The sequence below is a fragment of the Elgaria multicarinata genome, chromosome 13 (assembly GCF_023053635.1).
Source record: "Elgaria multicarinata webbii isolate HBS135686 ecotype San Diego chromosome 13, rElgMul1.1.pri, whole genome shotgun sequence".
NCBI lineage: Eukaryota > Metazoa > Chordata > Lepidosauria > Squamata > Anguidae > Elgaria > Elgaria multicarinata.
Genome location: NC_086183.1, coordinates 9,500,307 through 9,519,056, shown reverse-complemented (window position 1 = coordinate 9,519,056; position 18,750 = coordinate 9,500,307). Strand labels below are relative to the sequence as shown.

General features: G+C 45.9%; 1 protein-coding gene across 1 annotated transcript in view; it reads left to right on the top strand.

Annotated features, from left to right (window-relative positions):
• RUNX3 (RUNX family transcription factor 3) overlaps positions 1-18,750 on the top strand; it is a 100,924-nt gene that overhangs the window by 44,370 nt on the left and 37,804 nt on the right. The gene's annotated exons all lie outside the window — the stretch shown is intronic.

Sequence of the window (18,750 nt, the reverse complement as noted above, 5' to 3'; positions counted from 1 at the left end):
TGAGCGGTGGCTCTCGGCCGCCATTTAAATATCCCACAATGCTCCAGAATCCTGCTATGTTGAGGGCGTGTGGGAAATTAAATGGCGAGAGCAGAGAAAGGGCCTTACACAGCACTGGGAAGAGCAGGCCCTGCTTTCACACGGTGCCACAGTCCCCTGGGGAACAAACAATTACTTTAAATTTGGCTTTTGAAGCAGTGGACAGGCAGCTTTCATGCCGTACCTGAACGCCAAGCACATCAGGTGCCGCCCAGCTGTAAGCTATGTGGTGTAACGGATGTGCTGAAGCTTCCAAGGTGTCCTATGGGACCAGAATAGGGTTAAAGGGGCTTCAGGTGACACCACCGCCAACCCCACTTTTGTATCTGGTCAAGAGGGCAGGGCTCCTGCACCTTTACCTGTTGTGATAAAGAGGGAATTTCACCAGGTGCTGCAGGCGTACAAATGACACCCCTTTTCTATACAACTGTTAAAGATACAGGAGCCCTGTCCTCTTTTTCATAAGGTCACCCTAAGTGAACAAACATGCAGAAGGTGGGGTCCACACATGCCTCCCCCCCAACCTGTCCTGTGTTTTTTCAACCTGGGTGGGGGAATCGCATCGCCATGTTTTGGTGCTGCCTGTCCTCCTTTGTCATAGTTGTCCTTTATCTTGGTTGTGCTTTTATATTGTATTTTACATTATGGTTTTATACTGTTGTTTTGTTTTGAATTGTCTTAAACGTGTAAACTGCCCAGAGAGAGCTTCGGCTATTGGGCGGTAGAAATGCAATAAATTAATCAATAAAAATGATTCATCCGTGGTCAAACGATGAACAGGGCCGATTCCAGGTTCCTCTAGGCAGAGCGCCCCGGGTGGGCCTCCCACATGCACTCAGACCAACACTGGGCTGTGCCTCGCTGCCTCCATTTAAATGTTCCACAGTGCCCTTTGCTGCATCGGTGGCACTGTTGGGAAATCAGAGGGTGGCTATACCCAGCAATACGGTGCCTCTTGGAATGCTGGGTCACAACCTTTGTATGTTATGGTGGGCACAGAGCAGGTATCTGTGGTTGCTCTGTCCACAAACTGCTTGAGGAGGCTGGATGGGAACTGACCCCAACCTAGCAGGAAAATAGCCCAGTAGGCACAAAGCAGGGAAAACCTTGCTAAGAGAGTAACAAGACAGGAAGGAGCAGCTGAGTTACCTCAGCTGCACAAAATGGAGGAGGAAGTGGCTGTGCCAGTGGAAGGAGGCCCTATTTTCAGTCAGGGCTCAGGGCTGGCCTAGTTCCCAGAATGCAAGTGGCCTCCCCCGGGGAGGGCAAGCGGATGTAGGATTGTGATAAGGTAGTAAGGCAAACCAGTCAAGCAATGATGGATTCCCAGCGTCAGTTTTCAACATGTGTAAAAGCCATTAAGCAGAGCCACGCGTGCACCAGCTGGAACGGTCCCCTCAGGGCTTACCGTGCGATTTACAAAAGAAACAAAACCCGACACTGAGCAAGGCTGTGTGTCATCCTGCCAAGTGGTGAGTAGGATTTTACTACTACCCCTAATTTCTGATCAGGCGCAGGAATGTCGGGGGTTGGCTGCATTTCGGAGGAGGGCCTTGGCAAAGTGCCCTTTGTGGGCATCTCGGCCCCAGACTTCCTGGGCAGCCAGCCACCATTTTGAATTTCTCACAATGGTGTACTGGCAATATGGCGGGCGCTCCAGGGAATTGTGGGGAAATTAAAATGACCGCTTGTAGCCAACCACCCATCACTGTGGCGGAGGGACAGGGCAGGTGTTGGTGAGACCTGCTTGGGTGCTGGGGCTTTACAGCAGCTCTTTGAGGTGACCAGGGCTGCCACCCAGTCTGGGCAGTGTGGTCAGATTGTGAATGTGTGACCACTGCTGGGCAGCACCATGCAGACCACCATGTACGGTGGTGGCCATGTGTCCTACTTTACAGAGGGTCCCCCAACCCTTTTAGACCCGTGGGCACCTTTGGGGATTTGAGAAACTGCTGTGAGCGCTGCCACAAAATGGCTCCCACGGAAGATGTGGCTGGTCATATAATGGCTGCCGTGGGGGGCTAGCTAGTCAAAAGGGAGCTAAAGAGAGATGCAGTGAGGCTAGAGGCTGAGAGGGAGGGGGAAATATTAAGGCAAAGGGGGAGAGGGGATAAAAAGAGCAAGGAGAGAGAGAGAGAGAGAGAGACTGCCATTTTCCAAGATTTTCATTTTATTTTTTATACATATTTTTTGAAGTGGGCAAGGAGTAGAAAACTTTGCGGGTGCCATTGGTGCTCCCCACGGGTGCCATGGTGCCCGTGGGGCACTGTGTTGGGGGCCCTTGCTCTACCTGAAGGGCAGTCTGGTCGAAGTCCGGCTTGAAAGATCAAGAGCCCTAAGAAGGAAGCGCTGGCCTGTGCTTTCCCTGGAGCACCAGCACAGCAGACTGAATAAATGCACGGCTCACCCGGCCGCCCTCTTCCCCAGTATGCCGAGATGCCTTGCATAGGCGTGCGCAGCACATTTCATTAGGGGGTTCAGCCAGGGATTTTTTTTTTAAGGTAAACATTGATTAAATATACAGTAATAAAGGACTTTTTTTTCATTCATCAAACAAACAAAATAAACGAAAACTGAAGTAAACTGTATTTTTTTTAATTAACAAGTAATCCATACTTTAAAAATACACATTTTAAAATGGAGACTCTGAATACTATTTTTTTGCTATAGCGATAACCAGGCATATATAAAGATACAGTCAATTTTCACCATCTTTAAATTTAATCAGATAATGACCTAATCCAAACTTACTAAAACAGATTCACATTTAAAACAGTTTCTATCACATTAACAACAATGAGTGTCATCTTAAGTTCCAGCACCATACAGAGAATACACCATACATCAAATGCCCTAATAATGATTTTAAAAGATTGCCCTGTGTGCTGCTGAGCAAAGAATTTGGAATGAGGTCCAGGAGAGAGACTTCTGGGGTGAATATAGTGAGGACGAGGGGTGGCTGCAAGCCTAGCGTAAGAGAGGGCTGGCTGGCAAGATTTGGAAAACTTGGGGGAGTGTAGGAGATCTGGAACTAGGGGCATCTCTGAAAGGCCGCGAAGGGGCTATTGGCAGAAGACAGGAGATGAAGGAGAAAAGAGAGGATGGGAAACCGTCACAAGGGCACATCAGTCTTCTTTACTGATCAATTGTAAGCCGCTCTGGGAGACTTTTAGGCTGAGGTGCAGGATAAAAATACTCTAAATAAAAATACTCTAAATAAAATAAGGGCAGAAGAAGAGGATTGGCGTAGGGGGAGCCCTGGGGAAAGAAGCGAGAGAAATGCCCCTATGTGTGGGGCTAGAAGAGGGAGAGAGGGTGCAGACAGCAGAGGTATGAGTGTCCCGGAGGGGAGAGGAAACAGAGGTAATGTTTAGCCTTGAGGAGAAGCCTGAGGGGAGACATGATAACACTCCTCAAATACTTGAAAGATTGACACACACAGGAGGGCCAGGATCTCTTCTTGATCATCCCAGAGTGCAGGACACGTAATAATGGGCTCAAGTTACAGGAAGTCAGATTCCAGCTGGACATCAGGAAAAACCTCCTGACTGTTAGAGCAGTATGACAGTAGAACCAGTTACCTAGGAAGGTTGTGGGCTCTCCCACACTAGAGGCCTTCAAGAGGCAGCTGGACAAGTATCTGTGGGGGATGCTTTAGGGTGGATTCCTGCATTGAGCAGGGGGTTGGACTCGATGGCCTTGTAGGCCCCTTCCAACTCTGCCATTCTATGATTCTATGATATATTGTTACCATCCTTGGGCTCAATTCTCTGCCTGTTCAGACAGAAAAAAAGTCCTACAACTTCCAGAATGCCCAAGCCATCTATGCTGGCTGGGACATGCTGGGAGCTGTAGGACTTTTTCTGTCTATAGGACTGCACCCTAACTCAACCTAACTTCACAAAAGCACAAGCTCCTGGACCTAGTTCTAACCTTAACCCTAAAAAGAGCCCTGTGCAACCCCATGCATGTCTACTCAGAAGTAAACATGCTGGCTGGGACATGCTGGGAGCTATAGGCCTTTTTCTGTCTATAGGATTGCACCCTAACTCAAGCTGACTTCTCTTGGGCCTAGTTCTAACCTTAACCCTGAAAAGAGCCCTGTGCAACCCCATGCATGTCTACTTAGAAGTAAACATGCTGGCTAGGACATGCTGGGAGCTGTAGGACTTTTTCTGTCTCCAAATCATCCCCCCAAGTCACAGAAAACTACAGCCACCCCCACTACAAACATACATTCATTCAGTCAAACAACCAGGCATCCCATTCAGACATCAATACACTCACACTGTCAGCACACACATACACACACTCAGCATCACTCACTCCAAAAACACACATGCATGCACACGTGCATTCACTCAAAGACCCCATGCACCCCCACATTCTCTCTCACACACAAACCTCAGTCTTTCCTCCTCCTCTATCTTCTCCTCCTCCTGCTTGCTTCTTCTTGCTGCTGCTTCTGCTTCTTCTGAGCTGGGGGGTGGGGTGCTGGAGGCTGCGTTGTTGCACGCAGCCCCCAACCCCTCACCTTGCTCTTAAGGACCTAAATTTCTCCCGTGAGTGGCGGCGGCCATCTTGAATCTCACCCGAACTCAAGTGAGATCTCGGCTGTTGGCTGGGTCTCACAGAGTTCCCAGCCAGCTGCCGAGATCTCGCGTGAGTTCGGGCGAGATTCAAGATGGCCGCCGCCACTTGCCGGGGAAATTTAGGCCCGGTAAGTTGGAGTTGTGGTTGCTGCGGACCCAGTAACCACAACCCCGGTATTTTGGCAGGGACGGGGCAAACATGGCGGCGGCAGCATATTAGGGGGTTCAGCTGAACCTGCTGAACCCCCTGTCTGCACGCCAATGATGCCTTGTATTGCTATTCAGATTATAGTTCCTGTTTCTGAATTGGCATCCGTACTTATAAGTTAGCATATGCACATTTTTATGTGACTCGGTATCCTCTTTTGCCTCTTGTTTGGGGCGAGGGTACGAAGCCACCGTACAGCTGTAGTACATTCCCACCACTGGTGCTGTGGCAGGGATGCAGCCCAGGCGCATGTGATGAGCCAGGGGCGTTGGCATCATCTGCCCGTCCCTCCCAGAATTCCCTGTTCCCTCAAAACTTCACCGTAAATCCTCGCAGCAGCTGGGGGGGGGGGGGGAAATCCGTTTTCCTCGGAATCAGATACTTTCCCCAGTTGTAACGCAGAGCGTTTTGGAGCGTCTCAGTCTTGAATGGGCAATTCAGCTTTACAGACGCTCCAGGTAAAGAGGAAAACAGCTAGAAGCGGTTTGTTGATACCGATCAAAGCGGCTGGCTGACTTTTTGGAATCTCCCCCAGGCCGGCACTACAGGGACAAGGCAGGATGAGCGCCCACAGCTCCAAATTTACCATGACACCACTAATTACCATGTGGTAAAGAGCTGGTTGTCTGGAACCCAATTGAAATACACGATCAGACCTCCCGTCGAGAATCGTGAAATATTGATGCAATCAATGCCTTTTGCGCTGCAGAGGCTTGAGGCAAACGCAGCATACTGGTGCTCGGGTGTCTGGGGGAACGGGTTGCAACTCAGAACCCAGGGCATGCGATAACCGGATGCCGCAGTTTCTGATTTGAAGCTTCATCCCACGTACCTGCTTCCCTCGGATTATCCCCGTAGCGCTAAACTTTCGCGGTTGTTGTTGTTTTTGCTACCGGGCAACAGTGATCCTTTGCATACCAGGAAGTGAGTTTAAGGGGGGAAATGTAAAAAATCATTAAAAAATCAACGGACGACCCAATTCAATTCAAATTTGGTATGCTTAAAACTCTCCCTAATATCTATTACTGTGCCAATTTTGGTGCCTTTATCTTTAAAGCTTATACAGATGCAAGCATTTCTTTAAAATCCTGCTCCTGTGCCCCAGCGGCCGCTCGGAAGATACGCTCAAAATGTAGGGGCTAAATACGGCGAATCTTTTGGCTTTATTGCACAATTAAGGCAATGATGCACGGGAGTACTTCACAATCCAAGCAGATTATAAAGTGGAAAACTTCTGAGTCCTTTGCATGCAATTTGCAGTGATTGCACAGTATAACGCTGGTGTGATAAAGCTCTTGGGCTCCCTAAGAATCTCGGCTTTTGCTTTTTTGTTTTGTTCTTTAAAGGCAGCGAGTGGAAGGTTCTTCGGGTTGCCGCAATAGCCCTAAACACGTGCGGACAATGGCTGTGGGAAATGCAGGAGCTTAGGCAGTTACTCAAGAAGACTCCTGGTGGTCAGGCAAGCAGGAATTCAGCCCCTGCTTTCCTCTCCTCATATCTGTCACAAATAATGAAAAATAAGAGAATCCATGCAGATCTTTCTTGCATATATTTTTTTCGGCACCAGGTTAAAAACTTTTTTATTTGGGCAGGCTTTTTTTAAAAAAAAATCTGTACTTTTACCTGGTTAAAACAATATTTTAAAAATCATAAAATAGTCTCAGCTTTGCTCTATTGGGGTTGGATCCAGACTTACTTTGGCTCTTTCTACACCTCCCGGCATTCCAGGAGGGAGGGGGGAGTTCTCTTGCGATATCCTGATCGCGAGAGCCTCCCCCAGCATGTACACAAGGGATGTGACATCCCGGGAGGAAGCAGGGGCATCAAAGTCCCCCCCCGCTTTTTTTTTTAAAAAAAGCAGCGGGGCCGGTCGTGCAAGTGTGAGGCCCCACTCCACCAAAATTGTAAGTTTAAGAAAAAGAAATAGCCCCCCAACCCCCTCCCCTCCATCCCAAGGGTGGCAAAATTGTTGCCACCCCCTCCCCTGATGGGCAGGGAGCCACACCACATGGCTCTGTGCCCATTTCTTGTGCTGCGCTTACTTGGGAGTAAGCGTGGCACTAGGTGGGACAGGCGCCCACACCTCCCGCGCTCTTGGGACGATCCAGAGACCGCAGGAAGAATTGGGTTTTCCCGGGGCTTCTTTATCCCTGAGAAAACCCATGGCCATCCCCCCACCCCACCCCCGGGAGTCCCTGTGAATCATTTGGACACACAGGGATTCAGCCGTGACCAGCCCAGACTATTGGGCTGGTGTAGAAAGGGCCTTAGAGTAAATCAGTGGGTATTCCCTGAATCCATCCCTTGATGTTTAAGTTTTATGTTGTTTGTTTATCATGTCGGATATTTGACTTTTGTGTATACTGCTCTGAAATCATTTTTCTGGATAAAGGTACAGTTTATACATTTAAAAACAAATACAACTAACAATAACAAATTTGTTTATTTTATGCATGGTTTAAATATAATGCAGGCCAGACAATGTGGTTATTCTTGCAGCAGAATTTGCTAGGTTACTTTGATGCCAGGTTTCGGCATAATTATTTGTCTGTTTGTTCCTGTAACCTAGTTATGTAGCTCTGGCTTGTTGGTCATCTTCTCTGTTATCCAAACCCAACTTTGCCCCTGATGTTCCGCCTTTTCTCACTGCAGTTACATTCATCTGAAGTTCCATTATATTTATTTATTACATTTATATCCCACCTTTTTTCCTCCCAGGAATTATATACCTGGATCAGATCTCTCATAATTACCGTATTTCTTCAATTCTAAGACGCACTTTTCCCCCCCATATAAACATCTTTAAAAATGGGGTGCATCTTAGAATCGCAGGTGTGTCTTAGGGTTTTTTCTCTGTTGGTGGTACTGAAATTAGTGTGCGTCTTACAATCGATGGCATCTTACAGTCAAAGAAATACGGTAATAGAGGCTCCATACTCACTGCTTTGATTCAGTAGCAATTCAGATGCTCACAACCCTAAAGAAAAACAAGCACCATTGCAAATCCAGTTCCCACCCCAAATTGTGTTCTGGTATGAGAATTCGGTGGGATCTTCTCTACTGCTCGTGCTCAGGACACCTTCCATATACCGTTTTCAAACCGTGAGCCAGGAACTGTATTGCAAAATTCGGAGGTATGCGAAAACTGAAGGATAACTGTTTTCCAATCTGGGTATTCGTCTGAGAAATGCAAATCAGCTCAGTTCACTTCCAAACGGGAAGCAAATGACATCTTCAAGCATCCCTGTTTGAAGTGTGATTATGTGTAAGATCAACACTCATGTTATTATTTGAAGTATTTTTTAACGCTGCTCCGCAGCCAAAAGGTCTCCCAGAACACATTACATACAATCAAGTAAACGAGGCAGCCTCTGCCTGCAGGCTTCCAATGTAAAAAGGCATGACACACGAGGAAGAAACGAATGGCGAAGAAAGAAGGGGGAGATTAATTCTTTCAGCCAGGCTGATGCAATGATCCTACCTCCCATTCTCATCTCCTTCTGCTGGAATTGCTGTTGGTGGGGGCAGTTGAGATAGGGTGACCATATGAAAAGGAGGACAGGGCTCCAGTACCTTTAACAGTTGTATTTTAAAGGGAATGTCAGCAGGTGTCATTTGTATATATGGGGAACCTGGTGAAAATTCCTCTTCATCATAACAGTTAAAGCTGCAGGTGCCCTGCCCTCTTTTAAATCGGGTCACTCTAGTATAGCTCCTGCAGCTTTGACTATTGTGATGAAGAGAGAATTTCACCAGGTTCCCCATATGTACAAATAACACCTGCTGAAATTTCCTTTTCTATGCAACTGTTAAAGATACAGGAACCCTGTCCTCCTTTTCATAGGGTCACCCTAGTTGAGAAGACTTCATAAGTGAGGATTTCAGCAGGGCTGATAGAATAGGCCTAAAACCCCTCTCATCCCCCTCAGCTCAACCTAGAGGTCAGTGGGGCAGGGCAGTGGCAAGACCATTGCCCACTGAGGAAGCCAGGGAGGGAGGGAGGAAATAAACCTTCCGTTACCTAACAATATGTTTTAAATTATTATTATTGAGCCCAATGCATTTTGTACAGTTGTTCCTCAGGACACGATGAATATCAAGAATGTAAAGCTCTTTTACAAATATCTGTACACATTTTAGGGTGGCCATATGAAAAGGAGGACAGGGCTCCTGTATCTTTAACAGTTGTATCGAATGGGGGAATTCAGCAGGCATCATTTCTTTGCATGCAGCACCTGGTGAAATTCCCTCTTCATCACAACAGCTAAAGCTGCAGGAGCCCTGCTGTCTTTTGTATCTGGTCATGCTAGGCAGGGCTCCTGCAGCTTTAACTGTTGTGATGAAGAGGGAATTTCACCAGGTGCTGCATGCATACAAATGACGCCTGCTGAATTCCCCTTTTCTATACAACTGTTAGGGAAACAGCAGGTGGGTCCTCCTTTTCCCTATGGCCACCCTACTTTCCTAATAAAAAGCCACCTTGTGTGCCATTTTAGGGAGAAAAATGGGGCACAAATCAAATAAATCAATAAGAAATGTGAAATCAAAGCGTGAGTCACACTCATAATTTTGATTCCCCAAAACAATGTTTCCCAAGCTGGTAACCCTTCAAATGTTTTGGACTACAGAATCCATCAGCCCTAGCCAACATGGGCCATGGTCAGTGTTGATGGGATTTGTAGTCCAAGACACCTGGAAGACACCCAGTTGGGGGACGTCTGGACAGAACAATGGAAAGGAACTGCCAAACTATTGATCATGCTGCGATTCCAACTGAATATACGACGTTTAAGACGCTCAAACCCAAAAGATAAAGTTCAAACAAAAGCTTTTGCATAACTAAAGCAGGAAAATAAATTAGGGAACAAACTAGAAAAAAAGAACAACCCAAGAAGGCATGAGGATAAAAACTTAATTACCGCTGAGAGAAGAAACTTATCCTCAATTATATAATCTTGTATCAAAACATTTTAAAGCCGTATTCATTTACTTTAAAATATGCAGATATGTAATTTAAAATAATCTCTTGAACAACAATTTTCAGTCTGATTCCATAGCACACTGTTACAGCTTGTTCCTAATGAAGGCAGCCGGTATAAACCTTTAGTCAGATATTTCTTCCGGGGGGGGGGGGGGACACATTCCAACAGCCGGCACCCCCATCTTGGCTGTTTTACAAACGTAGGAGGCTGCCTTATATTGAGTCAGACCATTGGTCCATCTAGCTCAGTATTGCCGACACTGGCTGGCAGCAGCTCTCCGGGGTTTCAGGCAGGATTCTTTCCTACCTGGAGATAATAATATAATAATAATATATTTATTTGTTACCTGCCTCTCCCACTGGATCGAGGCGGGGTACAACACAAATGCAAACACCATAAAATACATATAATTGATTAAAATATGTAAAACTAATACGTTATTAAAAGCAGCAAATAATAATAATATAGATGCCAGGAATCAAACCTGGAACCTTCTGTACGCAAAGCAGATGCTCTGCCACTGGGCTACAGCCCTTCTGCTATGGCAGGCTGCAGAATCTCCTGTCCAATCAAGCCCTGTGGCATTCTCCGCAGGCCCCCTGACTCCTGCCCCTGGGGGCCATGTGAATGACTAGGTGAACAGTTTTGTAAGGAAGGCTAAGCAAGTAATTAGAAAGACAAGCTTTCTGGGAGTCACTGCCAGATATTTCCACAAATAAAGAAGTAGTGAACAGCTTGGGCTCAGCCCTCAAAAATTGCACGCCAGGAAGAAGAAATCTACACATCTAGTTTTCTATGTGCATTGAGATGAGTCATCATTATTATTATTTATTACATTTCTATACCGCCCCATAGCCGAAGGTCTCTGGGCGGTTTACAAAAGATTAAAACATAAAAAAACGATATGCAAAATTTAAAACCATAAAGACGTAAAACAGACAGCATACACAAAGACAACATACATCTGAAAACAACTTTGAGTTATCAGCCAAACCTAAAAATTGATCTAGGATCCATTAAAAACTCAGCATATGCTGCTAAATGCCTGGGAAAAGAGAAAAGTCTTGACCTAGTGTCGAAAAGATAACAATTTTGATGCCAGGCAGGCCTTGTCGGGGAGATCATTCCATGATTGGGGAGCCACCAGCGAGAAGGCCCTCTCCCTTGTTGCAGTCCTCTGAGCTTCCCTCGGAGTAGGCACTCGGAGGAAGACCTTAGATGTTGAGCGCAGTGTACGGGTAGGTTTATGTCAGGAGAGGCGTTCCGTCAGGTATTGTGGTCCCAAGCTGTGATGATGAGGATGAGCCCTGTGGGCCAAGGCCCAGTATGGAAACTGGTAGGGTATCATTTGGGCTGAAGGGAATTCTGCACTTGTTGCCTACATCCCCTAAATCAGGGGTGGGGAACTTCAGGCTCGCAGACCTAATCCAGTACCCCAAAGTTCTCCAGACCAGCATGCCCCCTACTCCTGGCCACCCTAGCAACTCTCCTTCACTGTTTGTCCCTCAGCAACTAGTATTCAGAAGAATTTAGTTGTTTTTGTAGGCCGCAAGATAAATGTGAGACAGCAGTGTGTTGCCACGGCTAACAAGGCTAATGCAATTCTAGGCTGCCTCCACAGAAGTGTAATATCCAGATCATGAGAAGCTAATGGTACTGCTCTATTATGCTTTGGTCAGACCTCACTTGGAGTACCATGTCTACTTCTGGGCATTCCAGTTTAACCAAGATATTGACAAACACTCCAGTTTAACCAGGATATTGACAAACTGGAACATGTTCAGAGGAAGTCAAGGGTCCTGGAGACCACGTCCTATGAGGAAAGGGTGGAGGAGTTGGGTATGTTTAGCCTGGGGAAGAGATGATTAAGCAGTGATATGATGCCCATCTTAAAAATATTGGAAGGGCTGTCACATAGATGTTGGGGCAAATTTGTTTTCCTTTGGTCCAGAGAGTAGCAACTATGGATTTTATTTACTCCATCTGTGTTCACAGATTACTAGGCATATTTCATTCCATCGTCAGGTCTATGATATAATCAGATTTTTAACATTTTATTCTACTGGCACTAATTTGCATTACCTCTAAGTTGCATTTGCGCATGTACACATTAATGCTGATGGGCATTTGCACAAATCCCCCCACCAAAAAGTAAAAATCCATTCCGTAAATCTGCAGAATCTGCACAACTGAAAAAAAGCCAGTCTATTACAAAATGTGTAAGACAGATTTATAGTAATCTGAACTCATTTTAATTCCTTGTGGATTTCCCTGACATCCCTAATGGTTGTAAGATAAACATGCGAAAGAACGTCCTGTTGGTACAAGGTGGTCAGCACAGGTGCAGACTCTACCTCAGAAGGTGGTGGAAATCACCTTCCTTAGAGGTCTTGAAATAGAGTCCAGAGGGTCATCTCCCAGGGATGCTGTAGTAGCAGCATCCCTGGGTTGCTGTAGGGTTTCTGGGTTCAGTATATTGTTGGATTAGATGACATCCAAACTTTAAAACACAAACAAAGAGGAATATGATAGAGGTGTATACAATTATGAATGGTGTGGAGAAAGTGGATAATACTAGACCTCAAGGTCATGCAATGGAGTAGAATGGTGGAAGATTCAGGAAGTATGTCTTCACACAGTGCATAGTTTAAATACGGAATTCGCTACCACAGAAAAAACAGTACTCATATATCACGAGGAGGCAACAGTAAAATAAAATGTTTTCAAGGCCTTCTTAAAAGCCTGCAAGGATGGTGCATGGCGGAGCTCCGATGGAAGTTTGTTCCATGGGTGTGGGGCCACTCTTGAGAAGGCCCTGTCCTGTATGATCACCACCTAATTGGTCTCACAGGTGGGCAAACGAGAAGGGCCTCTCTTTCTGATCTTAAAGTGCACCAGCTGATATGGTTGAAGGTGGTCTTTCAAGTAACTTGGTCCCAAACAGGTTTCTAGTTGGCAGAAGCGCCTTCTAGGATATTCAAGAACCAGACTTATATGGCTCTGGGACTTGCCTTCCTGCTTTCATGTTTGCTTCCCAACTGTGCGACCGTTGCTGTTCATCACGAGAGGCATGTTAGGGCTCCAATATCCCAAAGGGATGCTGTAGAAAGCTGCTCTGGAGCTTTTCCCTCTGTGGGTCTGTCTACCACTCCAGATAGCCATCAGTCTTGTTCTTCCCAGGGATCAATCGGATCCATCATTCGTCAACACCCCTTGGTGTCATGTCTGGCTTGCACAAAAGGAAACACATTATTCTTCCTTATCCCGTTTAATGTGCTACTTAATCTGTATCTAATCTGATGCTATCTGATACATTCTCTGATAGATGGGACAGAACTGACGGGTGATAAAAGAGTTCACAATGAAGTGGTCATTTCTGTCATTCAGATAGAAGAAAGCAAAAGTGCTATTTTGGACTACTTTGGTGGCATGTTTCTACAGCAAGGATAAATTCCTTGCAAATCTGGGGGTGGGGGAGGAGGATGCCCCCACCACTTCCCCCTGTGCTAGGGTGGCCACTTATGAATTACCAGAAAAAGAGGAACTGCATCATCAGAAAAGACAAGATACACTAATGGGTACCCTGCAGTTTTCAAACTGCCTAATCCAAGCAAAACAGACGCGCAATTTATTTATTTATTTATTTATTTATTTATTTTATTACATTTTTATACTGCCCAATAGCTGAAGCTCTCTGGGCGGTTCACAAAAATTAAAATCATGAAGAGCATAAAAACAACCAACAATCTAAAACCACAAATACAATATAAAAAGCACAACCAGGATAAAACCCCACAGCAAAAATTGATATAGGTTAAAATATGGGAATTAAAACAGCAAAGTTTAAAATTTAAGTTAATAGGTGTTAAAATACTGAGAAAATAAAAAGGTCTTCAGCTGGTGATGGAAGGAATACAGTGTAGGCGCCAGGCGGACCTCTCTGGGGAGCTCGTTCCACAGCCGGGGTGCCACAGCAGAGAAGGCCCTCCTCCTTGATACAGATGGTGTCCCTAAGGTGCTTTCATGGCACCTGGACAAAGCCTATTTCGGATAAGAAGCATGTCTCCCCCTCCCCCTCCCCACCCCCACAAAAAAACATCCTGCACCAAAACAAGCCACATGTCCCTGGCACATTATAATGATGCGTATAAATGGTACACTTCTGCAAAGTTCTCTTCTTTTGCATAATAATATCTTGCATTGTTGCTGTTTTACGTACTTGATGCAAACGAACCACCGTGCCCCAAAATAGTAGGGGTGGGGTTGATCCCTGAAGCTCCGCCCCCTGATAGGTGGACAGTCACTTCAGCAGCCTCTCTGGCTTCCTGAAGTTTCACCAGGCAATCACCGCACACTTTCAAACACACTGTGACATGCCTACCATCACTGCCCACCCCCCATGCTAGGGGGGCCACTTAGGAATTACCAAACAAAGAGGAACCACACCATCAGAAAAGACAAAAGACACCAATTTGCATTAAAAAAATTGCATACGCACACATTTATGCAAATTTGGGAATAATTATTATAATTTGAATAGAAATGCAGTGCATCTCGCTATAGTGCAGAGTTAGGCTGGCCGTGTGTCCTCTTTTACAGTGGGTAGTCCTCTATTTGAAGGGCTGCCCTGTCTAATTCTGGTTTAAGACAAAGAATCCTCAGTACGAAAACCTGGGCCTAGAAGCTGCCCATCGGCCGCACCTGCACAACAGGTGGAATAAAGCACCTGATGTCAGTCTTCCGCACCATGTATTGTGCTTCTGATTGTTTCTATGCACTGTGTTTCCATTTTAATAATGTCTAAATTTGCATCTATACAAATAAGTTAGCATATGCACGCTTTATGCAAATCATTGTGCTCGGCATCGTTTTTGAGTGACTCGTGTCTTCATCTTTGGGCATCCGTAAGGAGACGTCCTATGCACCTGCCTGTTTAAACCACTGTCCAGGTGCTTAAGCATTGATGGGTAACAGTTCTTACAATTCTGTATCTTTAAACTGGAATTGGACAGGGCAGCCTCTTAAATAGAGGATTGTCCTTTGCAAAAGAGGAGATATGGGCACCTTACAGTGCTGGAACGTTCCAAGGGCTTTGCCTTCCTTTTGAAAGAGAGATTCCGAGAGACTTAGGCTATTTGTGCAATGTTGGGTTTATTTACAATTATGTAAGCGGAGCAGCAATTGCCCAGCTCCTAGCAAGAAGCACAGCCACTGCCTCCCATATCATATCTCCAGAGAGGGACCCCAAGATCCTTGCAGCCTTCCGCTCACTCTCTGTCTCCCAGACATACATACATCATACACACACAGAGACAGACAGAGACAGAGATCTCAAGACCCACCCTTAGCTGGGAGGAAAGGTTGGCTCACAACTCACACATTCCACACATTCCAGGAATGATCTCTGTGGCTGCAATCCTATACGCTCTTCCCAATTCAACTTTTGTATGTATCTCGATAGGATGATACTGTTCCCCCCAACCCTACAGCTCCTATAAAGGGATGTTCACTGATGTTTCAGAAACATTAACCGATCACTCTGTGACGTTGACACTCTATGGTCCAAACCCGAGACAATCAGCTAACAGAATCACAATACCTTGATAATCATAGGGGCTAGAAACTTCTTTTCTTTTACAAAAAAAAACCCAGAATCCTTTGGAAAATGGATTTTTAGAGGCATGGGGGAGTTGTGACACATCCACAGCCCAGCAAATGTGATGTGTGCAGAGGCCTGTTGCAGCAGACTGTGCAGGGTTTGTAACCTTGACCAGCTTCATGTTATTTTCAAGGTTTCATGGGCTCCGTTTCTGGAATACTCACAAAACCTCTAGTTTAATAAAATCTAGGGCCTGGCTGTTTCCTTGCTAGCTTGGGAATTTTTTTCCTCCCTCCAGAAACAATAATTATCAAGTCTGGCCAAATTTCTGACTCCTCAGTAATTACTAGTAACAAAGAGCAGTTCTTTAGGGCTTTCTTAATATTGCGTTATTTAAAAAAGAAGACGGAGAAAAGGTGGGGGGAAGCATGTTTCAATTACCTCGAAGAAATATGATTACACGAGGGTCAAACAATTAAGTTAAATGGTTCATGTGTTTATTCATTATGCTCCCCGACCTTAAATGCAGGGGGCAATTTGCCAGAAGTCTCAAGGTAGCTAAAAAGCAGGCAAGACAGAGGGCTTTTTCCCAACACAGCCCTGTTCACAGCCTCTGGTGCTTTAATTCAGTTATGGCATGCCTAGGCTAGGAAAAAAATGAGCTCCAGTTTAACTACATCCAGGTCCCAGTCTAAACACAACACACAGTCTAGGATCTCCAGGTTACCTAAGGGGAGCCTGCCTCGCTTACCTGTTACCTAGGCAAGCTTTTGTGTTATTATTTCGTTATTATTTACTTATTACATTTATCGCCCGTCTTTTTTCCTCCAAGGAACCCAAGGCAGCATACATAATCCTCTCTGTTTAGCCTCACATCAACCCTGCGAGGTAGGCTGGGCTGAGAGTCTGTGACTGGCCCAAAGTCACCCAGCAGGCTTCCATGCCCAAGTGGGGACTAGAACCTGGATCTCCCAACTCCCAGTCTAACACTTTAGCCACTACACCACACTGGTGTCCGTGTTACATGGAACATGTCGTGATGAAGAATGCTATGTTGACTGCAAAGACTCCCTTGGTGACAAAATCTGTACCGGCAAAACAACAATTTTACAAGATCATGCAGGGCGGTTCTCTCCTTCTCATAAGTCCCACAACCAGCTTTCCTCCTCACCCCGACCCCCAACCAAAGCCATGCAGTACCTGAGGTTTTCAAGGGCAAAACCATGGGAGGTCTCTTACATACCTGCATGGGTAGAGTGGCCGTGTGTCCTCTTTTCCAGAGGTCAATCCTCTATTTGAAGGCATCTCATATTTGATGGGCTGTCCTGTCCAAGTCCAGGTAAAGAACCATTCACAGGTAGCACCTGGACAGCAGCTCACCTGTTCACTGTCTTCCACACTGGAGTGAGATGGGCTGAATTTCCATTTGAATGATAATAATTATTTCTAAATGTGTATCTATAGCTAGAAATTAGCATATGCAAACATTATACAAATCCCTGTCCTCTTTGGTCCTGTTTTTCGCAATTTATACGTGGCCAACCAGGAGCTGGATAAGTTCCAACTACCATACACAGTTTTATAAACATTCTTTCTGTCTAAACATGTATAGGATTGTGCCTTAACCGAGTTTAAAATGCACATGCACAGAGCATTTCTTCTTGTGTTTTTTTTTAAAAAATCAGGCTTATCAAACAGTTTACGTTGCTTGCTTTCTTGCTGTAACCTAGCAGATATGTAGGAGCAGTTGCAAAGCATGAAATGCCGGAGGGGGTGGGGCGGAAAAGAGAAGTGTCCGGTGTGTTCTTCACATGTGATGTAACATACATGGGCCATCTAGAGCAGGCAGCATACATTTGGTTCTCGGGGGGGGGGGCTCTCGGGGGGGGGCATACATTTGGTTCTCGGGGGGGGTCAAAAAAGGGGAAATGCATTACCCAAAACAAGGGCAAAAGAGGGTACCAATCTGCATTAAATTTGCCTGCAATAATTAATAGCCGTAGGTGCACATTTAAAAATAACAATTGTAATTTAAAGAGAAATACAGTCCGTCTCGCCATGCTGCAGGAGACTGCGACCAGGGCCAGATCTACACCAATAAGGTTATGAGACTTTGAAAACGGTATGTCGCGTGTGTGTCCTGGAACTCAACAGTTGTCACGGCTGTTATAAACCGTTTTAAAGCAATCGTGTAGATCCTGCCCAGGTGAACCATGTGCCTGCCTGTTCACCTGTCCAGGTGTTCCCTGCGGACAGGTCACAGTTCTTTGGGGGGGGGGGGTTACCTTTAAACCTGAACTGGACTGGACAGCCCTTCAAAGACTGGCTGCCTTCCAATAGAGGACTGCCCTGTGTCAAAGACCCTCAGTGGCCACCCTCGATAATTTAGCTACATCGCTGGATTCCTCTCTTCCTCTTTTCCTGAAAGTATCGGCAGACGGATCTGAAGAATCGAGGGGAGGAAGAAGGGTGCATAGTCCAATGAGCACATTATGGCAGGGGAGGGGGGATTGAGAAAGCGAGACTCATTAATGCACGCTGGAGCTTGGCCAGGGTATCAACGTGAGCCACACCCCTCTCCCCAGACCTTTCATAACCACACAGATCTTTGCTTTTCAGCTCTTGAATGGGGGTGGGGGGAAGAGGCAGGTGACGCACCCAATAGCATTGTGCTGCCAGCACTCATGGCGTTGTGTCAGATGATTAAAACCTCAGTTGCTGCCTCCTGTCTTGGCTCTCCGCTTGTGGGGTGCTGGGATCAAGGTGCAGTGGGAGGGCCCCCCCATATCAGATCTCCAAAGAGGGACCCCAAGATCCTTGTAGTCTTCAGCTCACTCTCTGTCTCCCAGACATGCATACGTCATACACACAGAGAGACAGAGATGTGTACAGGAGAGCACCGTCAAACAGAGGATGGTCCCCAGCCAACCTTTCAAATAGAAGACTGCCCTTTGTAAAGTAGGACACTGGGCCACCCTGGACTTCCAAGGTTCCAGAGGTGGTGACCAGAGGCAGGGCTTTTTCGGTACCAGCCCCCCACCTATGGAATACCACCCAGGGACACTTTGAGAACACCTACCGAGTTAAGAACATTTTAATTCTCCTGAGCATTTGATCGAAGCTTTTCAACTGTTTTCTGCTGTTTCGTTGCCAGGTTTACATCGGTTTTGCATCCCGGTTTTGTATCCTAGTTTTACAGCTGTTGTTTTTATGAGGTTTTTTTTTTAAGGATGGCATTTTATTATTTTAATTGTTTATTCACTGCAATTAGCTGTCTTGAGTTGATAAAGCGGAGCAGTGGGATATAAATAAATAACTTGGGCATGCCTC